This window comes from Mus musculus, chromosome 5 (assembly GCF_000001635.26).
Source record: "Mus musculus strain C57BL/6J chromosome 5, GRCm38.p6 C57BL/6J".
Classification (NCBI taxonomy): Eukaryota; Metazoa; Chordata; class Mammalia; order Rodentia; family Muridae; genus Mus; species Mus musculus.
The window spans coordinates 57,125,206-57,141,170 of record NC_000071.6 but is presented as its reverse complement, the minus strand read 5'-3'; the positions used below and the strand labels follow the sequence as shown (position 1 = coordinate 57,141,170).

Here is a 15,965-nt window from a genome sequence, read left to right as displayed (position 1 = left end):
AAGCCATGTGAAAAAAAAAGTGGTAGAATAATTTGTTTCTGCCATGACATACATTAAAAAGTCTTCTCCTGGGAAGAGATACCTAACCTTAGATTGATCCCATTATATATATTCTCTGTTAGGAAAGAAGTTTTAAATTCAAGGCTAGGTTCTTAAAAGTGGTACCAGGAACATCCATTTTGTATAAGAAATACAATTCAAACTTTTGTTAGATATAATCTCAAACCCCATTACTGCCCAGTAAAATTCTTTTCCTCTAATCCATTCATAGAGGTAATTTTGGAAGCCTTTTGCATCTTTCCTTTAGAGGTCAGATTTTAGCTTTTCTATGAACCCCTTGCACATCTTTTACACAATAATTTTGCAATATAAAAAAAAGGCCACAATCTGACAGCCAAATGGAGAACATTTGTGTCTTTCTTTAGATCATTGCCAGTTCTTGGGATTCAGCATGAGATAAGGGTAAAAAAATTATATTTACAGTCTACTTGTGTTCTGAGAGCAAGTTCACTTGCTTTCTTCTGCCACTTTCATATGATAATCTGACAAAAGGGGAGGACGGGAGGACGGATAAAGTACAGAAGCAAAACCAGTTTAACAAAGAAGATTAATAGTTTGAGAAGACTTAAAGTAATCATGTATCCAAAAGAAACAATTATATTAAAGAATTCTAAAATTCAGTTTAGGACCAGAGAATGTTGAAACACAGGAGGCAGTGACCCAATATTTAATTGTTTCCTTTTCATATGTATTCAAATAAGATATATTAAAGTATAAGTTCAGAGATGAATTAATGTGGAGTTTAAACTCCTAGAATGAGACTGTTCATGTGTATTATATTTAGTTGGAGTTTTAGATAATATCAACGAAATTGTCATTCATGTGTTCTGAAGATTGTCATGTCTCTTAACCTTGTGTCTTAGGTATACATTTTCTAGTATCCTACATAGTAAGTAAAATAAGATAGACAATATAGGTAGCTAGAGAGATAAACACTTAGTTATTGAAAGATATTTAAATGAAATATAGATTACCTGATGACAGATCAATAGGTTATATATGGATGGTAAAAGATATTGATGCAAAGATACAATTTCCCCCTTAAAATACCAAGAAAGTTTATTCTAGAAGCAAGAATGGGTAAACATGTCTTGGGAACACAGATTTTGGTTACCCCAAATTCATGGTACAATATGACAATAGTTTAATAATCCATAATGATAGAATGAAGAAAGTCTTAAATCAAGGTTCTTTTCTAATACATCTGTGGAAAAATAAGCTGACAGTAAAGTTAAATGAAGAAATCTCATCTGTAGGACTAAGAGCATATAAATGATATTCTTAGATTTTACTTGGTAGAAACTGTAGTTTTCTTAAGCCAACACATGTTTAAATAGTTTTATGTTAGTTAAAAGATATTGAGTCCTTCATATAGGTAGTCAAAAATGTCTATTTGGACTGCTCAATATAACCCAAGATAATTTTTAATTAGGTGGTAAACCTGCAACTTCCCCCAAAACACTGAAGTTCTAATTATTCCTGCAAAAGGACAGCCAGTGTCCAATTTCTTTTCTGGAAAATTTTAAGATAGACAAATAGACAGACCAGACAGAAAGACAGGTAGATAGGTAGTATCTTTGGAAGGCTGTTAGCCCATATTGTGGAATCAATACATTGGAAATCTATGTATACTGATTGGATAATTCAATATATATCACAGTCCTAACAATGAGGTTATCCAGTGTTACAACTAACAGAATGAGTTGCTTAGATGACAAGAGAAAACGTTCCAGCTCCAAAGGCAGAAAAGAATGAAAGAGTAAAATTTTTCTTCCTAGACATTTTTTTCTGTCCAAAATTCCTAAGACATGGAGAATAGCTACTCAAACTGTTGAAGGCCATTAATTTACCTTCAAAATGTCTCTTGACTTAAAATCTAATTAGTTCAAACAGTTTAAATGCTAAGACACTTAAATTGAGAAACAATATTTGGCCTTGGCATTCCAAGGTGAAACTAACACCAAATTTTGTCTTACACACACACACACACACACACACACACACACACACACACACAAACACACACACACACACACACACACACAATATGCATACACAGAAACATTAATTATTTAATAATTATTCCAATAGTATTTGATATATGTATGTATATATATATATATATATATATATAATTTGCTTATCATTTTCTTAATTTCCCACACATTTTCTTTTAATAAATATCATAATAATATCTTTAGATCTCAACTTATTCTCATAGCAAACAAGCCCATCTCATTTAGTCCTCTGTAATAGTAGTCTACATCAGGTATATTATTAATCCCCACTTATATTTAGTTTCCAGTGTTTCTCTGTTTTATCCTCTTTTGACTCCTGTTTTGATGGTGTAGTCCTATAATTTAAAATTTTGTTTTTATAAATTTACAAGATATTTCTAAGAAAGTTGAGTTGCCAACTATTGAATCTCTGAATCAAAACTATCGCTGCTATCCATCACCCATTTCCACTAAACTCTTGACCATCACATTATAAAACTAACCAACACATTTTACTTCGATCAAATCCTATAGCCATTTTTTTTCTCAATTTTTCTTTAAGTCAATATAATTTCTGTTTTTTTTTAAATTTCTTTGATTTACTATGTATACCTAGAGTTATATTTTTACTTGTTAGTAAGAGTTATTATACTTTCTGCAAAAGTTTTAGAATTGTATTATTATTATTATTATTATTATTATTATTATTAATGACAATTTAACATTGAGCTGTCACTAATCAGTGAAATATGATGTTATATTTCTATGGATATAATTGACATATTGTGTCTAAGCCACTAGCTTTCACTATTGGGTTGCTAAGTGAAAGAGTAAGACTGTAGATTTAAAGTTTTATAAATGAATTTGCTACTTGAATTCATGGAAAAGAGGCTTGTGCTTGATATTAGGGATGTGTACATGGCATCACAGAAAGTGCTTAATCTCAGCAAGTTTAAAACACTTAAGATATCACCTATTAATTTATTATAATTTCCATTTTATTCTAAATAAGTTTACAACTGTATGTGTTCAGTACGTAATGTTAAGATTTTTTATGCCATCAGTGCATTTCTAAAATCTATGAGAACTCCAAAAAAATATTGTTCTTTAGTTCTTCAAGATGATGCCTTGATATTTTTTTTAAAAAATCAATATTTTGAAGTATTTTTGTTCTTCCCATTTCCTCCTATAATACTTTACAAAATGAAAGATTTATCAAATTTTTCTAAAATTTCCAATGATTATAAATCTGAAACTGATTCGTCTAATTAACTTGCATGTATATTTATAACCACAGAAGACTTACTGTGAAAAATTCCGTTTGACTTAGTAAATGATGGTATCATGGTCATAAGTTCTATGCTCTATTATTTACATATAGATATCAGGGCCTTTGAAATGTATTTTTCATATATTCTTTTGTATTTCTAAAAATACACTCAAATGTGTTCTTTTCCATAAATAGAAGTGTTCTTTGCACCTGCTCTAAATGCTGCTTCATTTTATGTCATTCTCAGGTTAACAAACTCAAAGATATATTTTCAAACTTGTTTTTTGTCACTTGATTGATGATATCAATAGAAAGAACATGAGTCCCTCCAAAGTCATATATCTTTTCTTCTTGATCAGACTCTAAACTGACATTTGAAATCAATTTGAACAGAGGAAAAAGAATAAACTTAACAGCAAGATGAGCACTTACAAAATGAACTATTGATAAACCCATTTTAAGTTGAAGATTGCAAAGTTAAAATGCATCAAATATACAGTCACTTAAACATCACATCTTATCAACACTGAGCCCATTATAGTGTATATGGTCCATCCTTCTGATCTAGTGACTAATTATGCAATGCATAATGCTTGCAGCAGCCACCAACATTGGTGCTATATAATGTACCACTCACCCATATGCTGGGAATGATCAGACTTCTAAATTAAAACTACAGATGCTACAGAAGAGCATACCTTTAAAAACATTAAAAAGTATAAAAATCTATAAGTCTCTATGTTAGTAACTTGAAGACTTTGTGGGAGAGTTGTAGAAGTTCATACTCTCACTGTTAAGAGTCTAACATCAAATTTACATGATTGCTGTCAGAGAAGCTGTTCGCTAATATAACTACTAAAAGCTACCTGAAGTCAAAATCATCAAGCATCCATTCTTATTTCTGTAATGTCTGTTTTTGAATTTTCAACTCTGCTTCACCCACATAAGGATAATTATATAGTTCAAAGGAAAAGATTATTTGTATTTTATTATATGGTATTTTATCCATACAAACACTAGAGGAAAAGCAGAACAATCCTTCTCAGAATGTATGGATGAGACTGCCAATGCCCTAAGTGTCTTCTTTCTCATATAAGACATCAATATGTTTCACTATATTTTTATTGAGAAATTTGTACATTGATACAATATACTTTGATCTAATCTATTCCCTTAGCCCTCCATGTACAAAGCAGAGTGTGTCCTTAATCCAAGAAAGTTTCAAATAAAGAACAATGAACACTAGATAAAGATAACATCATCAAATTAGACATACATAGTATCCAATAGAAATGGAATGGAGAAACCAGAACTCCCAGAGCTCCCAGGACCACTAACCATGGATCCCGCTTCATATGTAGCAGAGGATGGCCTTGTTGGGCATCAATGGGAGGAGAGGCCCTTGGTCCTGTGAAGACTCTGCTCCAGTATAGTGGAATGCAGGGATACAGAGGTGGGATTGGGAAGGTTGGTAGGGGAGCACCCTCAGAGGTAGGGGGACCGAGGATGGGATAAGGGGTTTCCGGAGGGGAAACCTCAATAGGGGCTAACATTTGAAATGTACATAAATAAAATATCCAATAAAAATTAATAGAAAAGTAAGAAATGGAATGGGGGAAATTAAAGGTGAAAGCTGAATTCACAGTTGTGTTTATTTTCCATGAATATGCTTTTCATGTCTGAATTTCTTTAATTGGTATCTCTAGCATTTGGAAGTGTTTAATCCAAGGATATTTTATCTATCTGCATGTCTATCACTATCTATCTATCTATCTATCTATCTATCTATCTATCTATCTATCTATCTATCTATTTATCTATCTATCTATCAATCCATACATCCTGTATGTATCTGCAACTACACAGCTATTTTTTTCTTAAACCTTTACTAGTCATATACTAATAAATTCACTCATTTAGAACTGAAATTATGGCTATTATACACAAGTCTCCAGACCATATGGTACATAATTAGTGTTGCTGGAATAATCTATAAGATGCTAGCTCTTACTTAAAAGTGTATATCTTATGGAAAATGAAAATGGTTATATGCAGTGATGATAAGAGAAATGATGAAAGGGATGATGGAAGTCTTATCTGGTAATATTCCTGTCTGGAATGTTTTTAGTTGATTAGAAACTCCATGTGACATTTTTTTCTACTCTTCTCCCATTGATGCCTGCTGGAGAATGTATTTGATTCTGTGCCCAACTATTTTGCTTCTGCTTTTTCACTTAATTTTTTTGTAGTTGCATTAGACATTTGAACTCACTTGTTTAAACTAAAAGCTCAGCTTTCAAGGATCATTTTAGTAGAAAATATTTGGTAAAGTTTTCTCACCCCTGATAATGCAGGATCAACAATGATATTCTAGTTCCTCTATGTAAAATAATAGCTTTGACTAGTGAATCATGCCAGAGTTTATTTTTATCACCTTTATGGTAGTTATATCATGACTCCATGCAAAACCGGTTTCTAAGTTTCTCTTAAACAATAACTCCAAATGTTTCCACAGTTTATAAAGAAAAAAACATTATACTGAATACTCTTAACCCATGAACTTATTTAATCAAGGATATATTATTTTATCTTCATTTTTGTAAAAGAGAAAAATTAAAGCTTAAAAATACTAAACAACTTGACTAGGGCCAAGGATAAAGACAAAGGTTAAATCCAAAACATATTAGAACATGATGACCAGTGAGCTTTCTCCATAAAATAATAATAAATATTTTTCTTCTCTGTCCATATTCCTCAAAAAGTTACATTGTGCTCATCCTGAGACAGGATTTTCAACTAAATTTATGTACTAAAAGTAATAAAAAGTTTTAAATTTCTTATATGTCAGAATTTACCTCAACTTGCTTATAGGGGATCTGTTTAAATGAGCTTAGGGACAAATAAACTATGATTACTACTTCAATAATTCTTCAAAAATAGCCTGAATATTCATCTAAATGTCTAGGATTTTGTCTAGTATCTACTGAGCCAATGCATAAGTAAGGGCACAACATAAATATATGTAACATATAAATAATCTGTATACTCTTGTATAGAGTTATACAAACTACATCTTTATTATGCTTAGTAATTTTATCATATTTTATAAGCAATGGCCTTCTGAAGATAAAAAAAAAAAGACCTCAATAATAATATTGACTTTTGGGAAAGTCTGTTAGGATTTTTTCTTGATTAACAAACCCAGGTCAGAGTAGATATTTGCATTCTTGACCAGCTGCTTCTACATTATATAAAAGATAGTCTAAGCAAAACATGAAAAGCAAGACATGAACACTTTTATCTATGGCCTTCCTTCAGATTCTGCCTCCTGGGTTTTGCCTTGAATGCCTACCTTCATTTTCCCCAGTGATAGAGTGTAAACTGAATTGTACAACAAAATAAGCACATTCCCCCCCAAGTTGTATTTGGTCAGTGTTTAGTCACACCAACACAAAAGGAAAATCACACCCAGCCTCCAGATAGATGCACACAGACACACAGAACACAGACACACACAGACACAGACACACACACACACACACACACACACACACACACACACACACACACACAGAGAGAGAGAGAGAAACACACACACACAGAGGATGTAAAAATAATTATTCCTTTATATGAAGAAGCTGGTTTATTGATTTATGCAACTTTTGTTTCCATTTTATCAAAAAGCAATACAACAATATATTTATCGAAACTATTAAGGAGTTGAATAAAGTGATCAGATGTTTGCATTAGAAATGGGGGAAGTACATGGAAGGAGTTACAGAGACAAAGTTTGGAACTGTGACGAATGGATGGACCATCTAGAGACTGCCATATCCGGGGATCCATCCCACAATCAGCTTTCAAACGCTGACACCATTGCACACACTTGGAAGATTTTGCTGAAAGGACCCAGATAGTGCTGTCTCTTGTGAGACTATACCAGGGCCTAGCAAACACAGATGTGGATGCTCACAGTCAGCTATTGGATGGATCACAGGGCCCCCAATGGAGGAGCTAGAGAAAGTACCCAAGGAGCTAAAGAAAACTGCAACCCTATAGGTGGAACAACATTATGAACTAACCAGTACCCCGGAGCTCTTGACTCTAGCTGCATTTGTATCAAAAGATGATCTAGTCAGCCAACACTGGAAAGAGAGGCCCATTGGACTTGCAAACTTTATATGCCTCAGTACAGGAGAACGCCAGGGCCAAAAGTTGGGAGTGGGTGGGTAGGGGAGTGGGAGGGAGGGTATGGGGGAATTTTGGGATAGCATTGGAAATGTAAATGAGAAAAATACCTAATTAAAAATGTGGGAAGTAATTTACAATGAACTTAACTATATTGCCAGTTTGGAGCTCATAATGCCTACTGAAAAATTATTACATTCTGCTACTATGAAGGACAAGAAATTTGTGTAACTCTGAAAGGGAAAAAATGTTGTAAAGAAGATGTTGTTATTGAAGATCAGCCTTAGTCCATGGTGGTCTATTAAGATGCATGGGACAATTTCAATATTTTTGTATCTGTTGAGGCCTGTTTTGTGACCAATTATATGGTCAGTTTTGGAGAAGGTCCTGTGAGGTGCTGAGAAGAAGGTATATCCTTTTGTTTTAGGATAAAATGTTCTGTAGATATCTGTTAGGTCCATTTGTTTCATAACTTCTGTTAGTTTCACTGTGTCCCTGTTTAGTTTCTGTTTCCACGATCTGTCCCTTGATGAAAGTGGTGTGTTGAAGTCTCCCACTATTATTGTGTGAGGTGCAATGTGTGCTTTGAGTTTTACTAAAGTGTCTTTAATGAATGTGGCTGCCCTTGCATTTGGAGCATAGATATTCAGAATTGAGAGTTCCTCTTGGGGGATTTTATCTGTGATGAGTATGAAGTGTCCCTCCTTGTCTTTTTTGATAACTTTGGGTTGGAAGTCTATTTTATTCGATATTAGAATGGCTACTCCAGCTTGTTTCTTCAGACCATTTGCTTGGAAAATTGTTTTCCAGCCTTTCACTCTGAGGTAGTGTCTGTCTTTTTCCCTGAGATGGGTTTCCTGTAAGCAGCAGAATGTTGGGTCCTGTTTGGGTAGCCAGTCTGTTAGTCTATGTCTTTTTATTCGGGAATTGAGTCCATTGATATTAAGAGTTATTAAGGAAAAGTAATTGTTGCTTCCTTTTATTTTTGTTGTTAGAATTGGCATTCTGTTCTTGTGGCTGTCTTCTTTTTGGTTTGTTGAGGGATTACTTTCTTGCTTTTTCTAGGGCGTGATTTCTGTCCTTGTATTGGTTTTTTTCTGTTAGTATCCTTTGAAGGGCTGATTCGTGGAAAGATATTGTGTGAATTTTGATTTGTCGTGGAATACTTTGGTTTCTCCATCTATGGTAATTGAGAGTTTGGCCGGGTATAGTAGCCTGGGCTGGCATTTGTGTTCTTTTAGTGTCTGTATAACATCTGTCCAGGCTCTTCTGGCTTTCATAGTCTCTGGTGAAAAGTCTCGTGTAATTCTGATAGGCCTGCCTTTATATGTTACTTGACCTTTCTCCCTTACTGCTTTTAATATTCTATCTTTACTTAGTGCATGACATCGTCTTCTCATATTACATGGTTAAACAAAAAATCTAAACTTTAAATTTATCAGAATTTTAGAAAAGGACTATAACATGAATTGGACATTATTCAGAACATGGCAAGACTCAGAGAATGTTGTTCAAGAGTGTGCAGGCATGTTACAAACTGAGTAATGAAAAAAGAGAAGATATAGCTTGATAGGATACAGATCAACACATGTCCAATTTTGAAGAGTGTGATAATTACAAGACAGGGACCTGAGGGGATGAGTTTGCTGTATGTGACTGGAGGGTGTTTCACTGATGATTATGTGAGAATCTGATAGTCAGTCACATATTCAGCACAAATAATTTGCAGTATGCATTTATACTAAGTGCAGTTCTGTACAGTATTAGTTCTCAAAATGAGGCATGTTTGCAGCAAAATATTTACTTTTAAATAATATAAAATTTTTATTGGTTGTTTTATTTGTTTACATTACAAATGTTGTCCCCCTTCCCAGTTTCCCCTCTGCCAGTCACCTATCCCATCCCCTCGCCCTGCCTCTATGAGGGTGCTCCCTCACCCACCCACTCCCACCTCACCACCCTAGCATCCCCCTAAGCTTGGGTATTGAGCCTCCCCAGGATCAAGGACTTCCTCTCCCATTGATTGATAAGGCAATCCTCTGCTACACCGTTGGAGCCATAGGGTTCCCCTTTATGTGTGTTTTGTTTTGTTTTGTTTTGTTTTGTTTTGTTTTTTTGGTTGGTGGTTTAGACCCTGGGAGCTCTGGCAGGGGCGGGGGTCAGTTAGTTGATATTGTTGTTCTTCCTTTAGGGTTTCAATCCCTTCAGCTCCTTCAGTTCTTCCTCTAACTCTTCCCTTGGGGTCCCCATGTACTTCAATGGCTGTGAGCAACCTCATCTGTATTAGGCTCTGGCAGAGCTTCTCAGGGGACAGATAAACCAGGCTCCTGTCAGCAAGGGCTTCTTGGCATTAGCAATAGTGTCTGGATTTGTTGTCTGCAGATGGTATGGATCCCTTACTAATGTATGAATTCCTCACGGTAAGCATTCATTCTTTTTTTTAACAATTTTTTTCAATTTTTCATTAGATACTTTCTTCATTTACATTTCAAATGCTATCCCAAAAGTCCCCTATACATCCCCCGCCCTCCCTGCTCCCCAACCCACCCATTCCTGCTTCCTGGCCCTGGCATTCCCCTGTACTGGGCATATAATCTGCATGACCAAGGGTCTCTCCTCCCAATAATGGATTATTAGGCCATCTTCAGCTACATATGCAGCTAGAGACAGGAGCTCTGAGAGTACTGATTAGTTCATATTGCTGTTCCTCCTATATGGTTGCAGCCTTATTTATAATAGCCAGAAGCTGGAAAGAACCCAGATGCCCCTCAACAGAGGAATGGATACAGAAAATGTGGTACATTTACACAATGGAGTACTACTCAGCTATTAAAATCAATGAATTTATGAAATTTTTAGGCAAATGGATGGATCTGGAGGATATCATCTTTGGTGAGGTAACCCAATCACAAAAGAATTCACATGATATGCCCTCACTGATGAGTGGATATTAGCCCAGGGTAAGAATTCATAATGCTTTCATTAGGTGAGTTAGACTATGTGAAAATTTAAGTTATAGAAATGTTTTTCAGGAAAGAGAATCACAACTGATGTAAACCTAGGAGTGGGCAAGGAGAATGTATAGACACATTCAAGGGGAGAGGAGCAAGTGAAAACTATATCTTCCAGCAAAATATTGCTACCCCATGACCAATAAGTTCACCAGGTAGCCAAAGTGGCCTCTAGCTGCAATATCATGAGATGTTTCTATTATAGGAAGTTGGAGATGCTTAAATAAAACAAATGAGGTGCCCCAGAACACAATCAGTCTACATGAGGCCAAGATCAAGGAAAAGCGTTAAGTTACAGATTTGTAAACCTAAACAGATGGTAGGAGCTCTTCATCTGCAGTGTTTTAGAAAATGGATATGAATCATTTTACCAGAAGTAATATTGAGTCATTGGGGAAAACAAAATAAAATGAGTAACTAAAAAGTAGAAATGATTTTCATACTTGACTGATATGCTAAGGTCTTATGTTAATATCATGTGAACTTAGGAGTCTAATTTTAATTCTGTTAAGATATTATAATTTGAATTTTATATGATGAGACCATGTCTTCAGGCTCTTATATTGATATTTCTGTTACAGTTTCACCTGTCTAAATAATTCTGGTCCAAAGAGTTATCCCTAGCATGGACATGGATGTTTTTATTTTCAAATATCAATATGCATCAGTGGAGGAGTTTATCTACCTTCCTCATGTGGTCACAGTTGATCCTGAGAACATGAAATGCTAACTTCCCAACCCCGTTTGAGAAATCTGTTAGTAAAATGTTTCTATTCTTTTAAGGGGTGACATCACCAAGCATTGTAACACATTTCCTCAAACTACATTTCTTACTGGAAATTTTTTTCTCTAAAAGTAGCATACATTCCCTTTGTACTGCTTAAATCATTTAAATATAGTGTTCCAAGAAAGGCCTGTTCACTTCCTCAAAGATATAATTCAGAAACAGTAACTAGAGTGGTATCTTACATGTGACTTTATGTCTTTAGGTCAATAAAGAGCAAAATGGCTGAAGCATCCCAGAATTAACAGCCATAGAAAATGTCTGAGTAGTACTTAAAGTACAGAAGTAGTTCACAAAAGGTGAAAATAGGAATTAAATGAATTAGAATAAATGTATAAAATAAGTTTCAATCTTAAAAATTTAATTAGAACAGGAAATATATAGACTGAGTGAAAAGAGAGGGATTATGGTAAAAACAGTAATATACTCTATGATTAGATCAGAGCGATCAGACACAGAGAGGAAATTGATATTATAAGAGAACTGGGATAGTGTCAAATTTGGATTTGGCAATCTTTGTTGTTTCACAATGACATGCAAAGCATTTATATTGGAGAAAGCAAATGCATTTTAAGCATCTGATATTTTATTTTAAAGATCTAATACTGAAAAAATATCAAAGCAACTATTCTAAGAAAAACAGTTTTGCCTGTAAATCTATAACCTTAGTTATTTGGAAGCCTGAAACAAAAACATGTTCACTTGCATATAGGAACTTAATACTAGTCTCTGATATACATACACACAAACAAGAGAGAGGGAGGAAGGGAGAGAGAGAGAGAGAGAGAGAGAGAGAGAGAGAGAGAGAGAGAGAGAGAGAGATTTTTTCCTTCCAAACTTTCTCATAATACTTTCTTCCTCTTTTAAAACTTAGTAACCACTTTTTTCATATATGTGTGTGTGTTCCTAAGTGAATAAATACAGTCTTATATATATATATATATATATACATACACACACTTTATAATATACAGAATGAAATCATCATATTTAAATGAATATGGATGCAAAAACTCTTTTTAAAAACCAAGTAAAATAATGTGATAGATAAAAAGGATAAGAGCAGGTGTTTTAAAAGTATGTGACACTCTGCCATAGAGTTTTTACAAGAATGGCTGCTATGTCACATCTGTGTCAGTAGGTGGCAGAAAGAAGATAGGCTATGTAGATGCTCAGGGTTCTGACCTATGAACTGAGTAATTAGTAGTCTAACATTTCTTGAAAAAAGTGACCCTGACATCACCACTAGTCTTGTACCAGGCATCTGGAAAGGGAGCTAATCTGAGTTGACCATCAGGCCTGAGAGAAAAGACCATGCCTGAGATGACCGTTTCTGCTTAGTGCCATAATGCACAAGAGGATATTTCCCTCCTGAGACCATGCTTGATAGGACCCCAGACATTTAGAGACCTTGGGAACTACTAAAAGGAGAATGTAAGACATGGAGAAGTGAATGAGAAAGAGAAACAGAAGGGCTTGAGCACAATGAAAAGAGGCAGAACCTGAGAGTTAATGTAGTGAGGAACAACATTTTGTGAGTGTAGCCAGTGATACCACCTGAAACAATGGTCACTGGGGGTGATATTTGTGTTGGAGCTCTGCAGCAGGAGGCATCTGTTACCGTGAAAAGCCAGGCAGATATTCCTGTCTGGACTGCCTTCTGGGGACATGTTGGTGTCTGAGGATTGTGCAGTACTATCCCTTCCCCTCATCTGGGCACCTTCAGAGCCATAGGAATATGAGAATTAGAGATTTGTATCTGGCCCTAGCCAGCTAATGTACTCTTGAAAACAGGCAGCACTCATTGCAGGTGCTGCATATGACCCAGCCCCAAGAATGTGAACATGGGAGAGCTGGCCCCACAAATTGTCTGCCATGCAGCAGTGTGGGCAAAAGAGAAATTCTTTCCCCAACCCTATTCTTTGCCACCTACAACAGGCAGGAGAGCTGGCTCTGGGTTTATGAGAGCAGGGGAACTAGTCCAGCTCCTCTCCTGATACAGCACTACAGACAGCAGACCCTGCCACTTCTCTGAGCAGAAGAGTAGAGCTGGCCCTGGATGAAGGCAGTTGCCAGTGATCTGGCCCAGAGGGCATCAGTCCAGGAATGTCAGTCCTACTTCATGTCTGCTGGGTGGTGACACAGAGGAGGGAGTGATGTCTTCCTCCACTCATGTGTCCCATGGAATCTATGGCTGATGGGAAATGAGAAAAATGGAGATCAAGAGCGTGAGAGGACTTTCCAAGTCTCTCACCAGCTGCAAAATTTGGGAGAGTGGGTCCTGTATGTCACACAGGCAGCAGGGTTGAGCTTGCCTTGGTCCTATGACAAGGAGAGCTGGTGGGCTGACTCGCTCAGATACCTCTCAGGCCCAGATCCAGGAATTTGAATTGGCCCACCCCTACATCTACCTCAATAGATGATCTGCTGAAGTGCATGAAGGAGCCAGTCTTACAGATCCAAAACTACAGGATCCCCATGACACTGGGCAACACAGGATATCTGAGAGGAGTCCCAGTGAGGTTCAAGTACTGGTAGATTAGCAGTGTGTGTGTGTGTGTGTGTGTGTTTGTGTGTGTGTGTGTGTATGTGTGTGTGTGTGTTATATTATATAAATATATGTATAATAACCCTGTATTAAACTATTAAAATCATTTAAAAATTATGAGCCATATTTTTTCAATCAGTACCAAAAAATCCTGAATGACTAGCCATGTTCATCCTATAACATTTAAAAGATTGCTCTAAGACTCTCTGTAGGATCAAAATTTAGGGTAAATTACAAAATGGGGAAAATAAGTCATTCATTAAATACATTTCAAAACAGAAATAATCATTGTTAAATTTAGTTTAACCCTGATGCTTCTTCCATTCCAAGGAAGCCAGTTTGGAGGAGAGCAGTATCACGTTGCTATTCAGAACATTTGTTCTACATTCAAATACAACCAGGAATTAATGGACTGGTTTACATGGCTTGCATACAAAGTCTCAGTATAAAGTTAAGGATTTAGAAATACTTATCTCGAGTACGTTTTATAAAGTGTTTCATTTCATTCAATCCAGATTTCACAATTTTCTAATGATAGTTAAATTACATCTCCGTGAATTTATTTTCAGGGGTGATCATTTGATATTAGGTATCAAATTGCTGAGATCTTCCATGAAAGAGAGGCACAAGGAATATTATCTAGATTGATAAGTTTGTATATATGTACTTAGGAATTAGTAAAGATATAGAAATATATAGAAAATTATATATATGTATATGTATATATATGAATGAGTATACATATATGTGTGTCTGTACATATATATGTATGTATGCATATTTATATGTACATATATGTGTGTTACATATACATTCTCATAAAGAAGGAGAGTGTAAGCTTGAAAAGACTCAGGAAGTGCATATAGGAAAAGTTGTGTAAAGTAAAGGAAGAGGAAAAGTTACATAATAATATATTTTTTAAAAATAAAAGAATTAAAATAATAACATTTCAAATTGGGCTAATAATACATTTTCATTTTTAACGTCAAAGAAAATAATTTACTATGGTTAGTTGAAAACTAGAAGGCTTAAAATTTGACACTATAAATTATCTTTATTCATTTTATAGTGGCATTGATGTCATAAATTTCTATTTTCAGCAAATTATCATGAAAATCGTTCTCAATGTTATTTTGACATTATTTTTGATCAAAGGAAAGGAAGTGTTGTTGAGAGCTAATTATCCTTAAGTGATGTTTCATATTCTTTGTGGGTGAATAATAAATGATTTTATTTTTGATTTAGAAAAAAAGTTTTAATAGGCTTTCAATTGAAATACAATTACATCACTTTCCCCTTCCATTTCTTGTTATCAACACCTCAAAACTGCATGCTTTTGAACAGTTCCTATACACTTCTACTCTCCATTCAATACACTTTTTGGGATTATTGTTTTTACACGTGTGTGTGTGTGTGTGTGTGTGTGTGTGTGTGTGTGTGTAGTATATAAGCACACATAATTTTAAGGGAGAACTAAATGGATCATCTAATGTTTGAGAATGCCAAATCAGTCACAGACCTGAATGTAATACTAGGCAAGAATAGAATTGACAATAGAATATTTAATAACTAAGTAGGAATGGAAGAGCAAGGAAAAAATACAGTGACTAGTTAGAAACCAATAAAGTAGTATATTTATCTTAAAAGAGGATTCGATGAACAGAAGAGGCAAGAAAATTAAGTAGCGATTAGCTAGACTGACAAAACAGACAGAAAATATACAGGAAGATGATAGGAAGGGAGGCTCAGTGAATGAGAAGACAATAATGTGTCAGAGAAGAACCTCCTCAACTTTGCCTCATAGTGTTGATTCAAGTGTATCTAGGCTATTTGCATACATGTTTTTAGGGCTTACAATGTATTGTTGAATAGCCAATTAATACACTGCATACATATAGCATCATACACACTAAACAATGTATACTTCTGTATTTAGGATATAAATATACTGCTGATATATTTTAAAAAGGAGGCTATGAATTTGAAAGAGTACAAGTAGTAGTATATGGGATTGTTTAGAAGGAGGAAAGGGAAGAGGGAAATGGTGAAAGATATTATAACCTCAGGAAATAAAACAAACATTGCTAAGAGAATATACAGCCAGGCA

General features: G+C 35.1%; 1 non-coding gene across 1 annotated transcript; it reads left to right on the top strand.

Moving 5' to 3' along the window:
- The first annotated feature begins 12,398 nt into the window (after nt 1-12,398).
- Gm23015 lies at nt 12,399-12,526 on the top strand. The gene has a single exon (XR_003956095.1). It is a non-coding gene; the product is annotated as a small nucleolar RNA SNORA17 (small nucleolar RNA).
- Nucleotides 12,527-15,965: the final 3,439 nt, after the last annotated feature.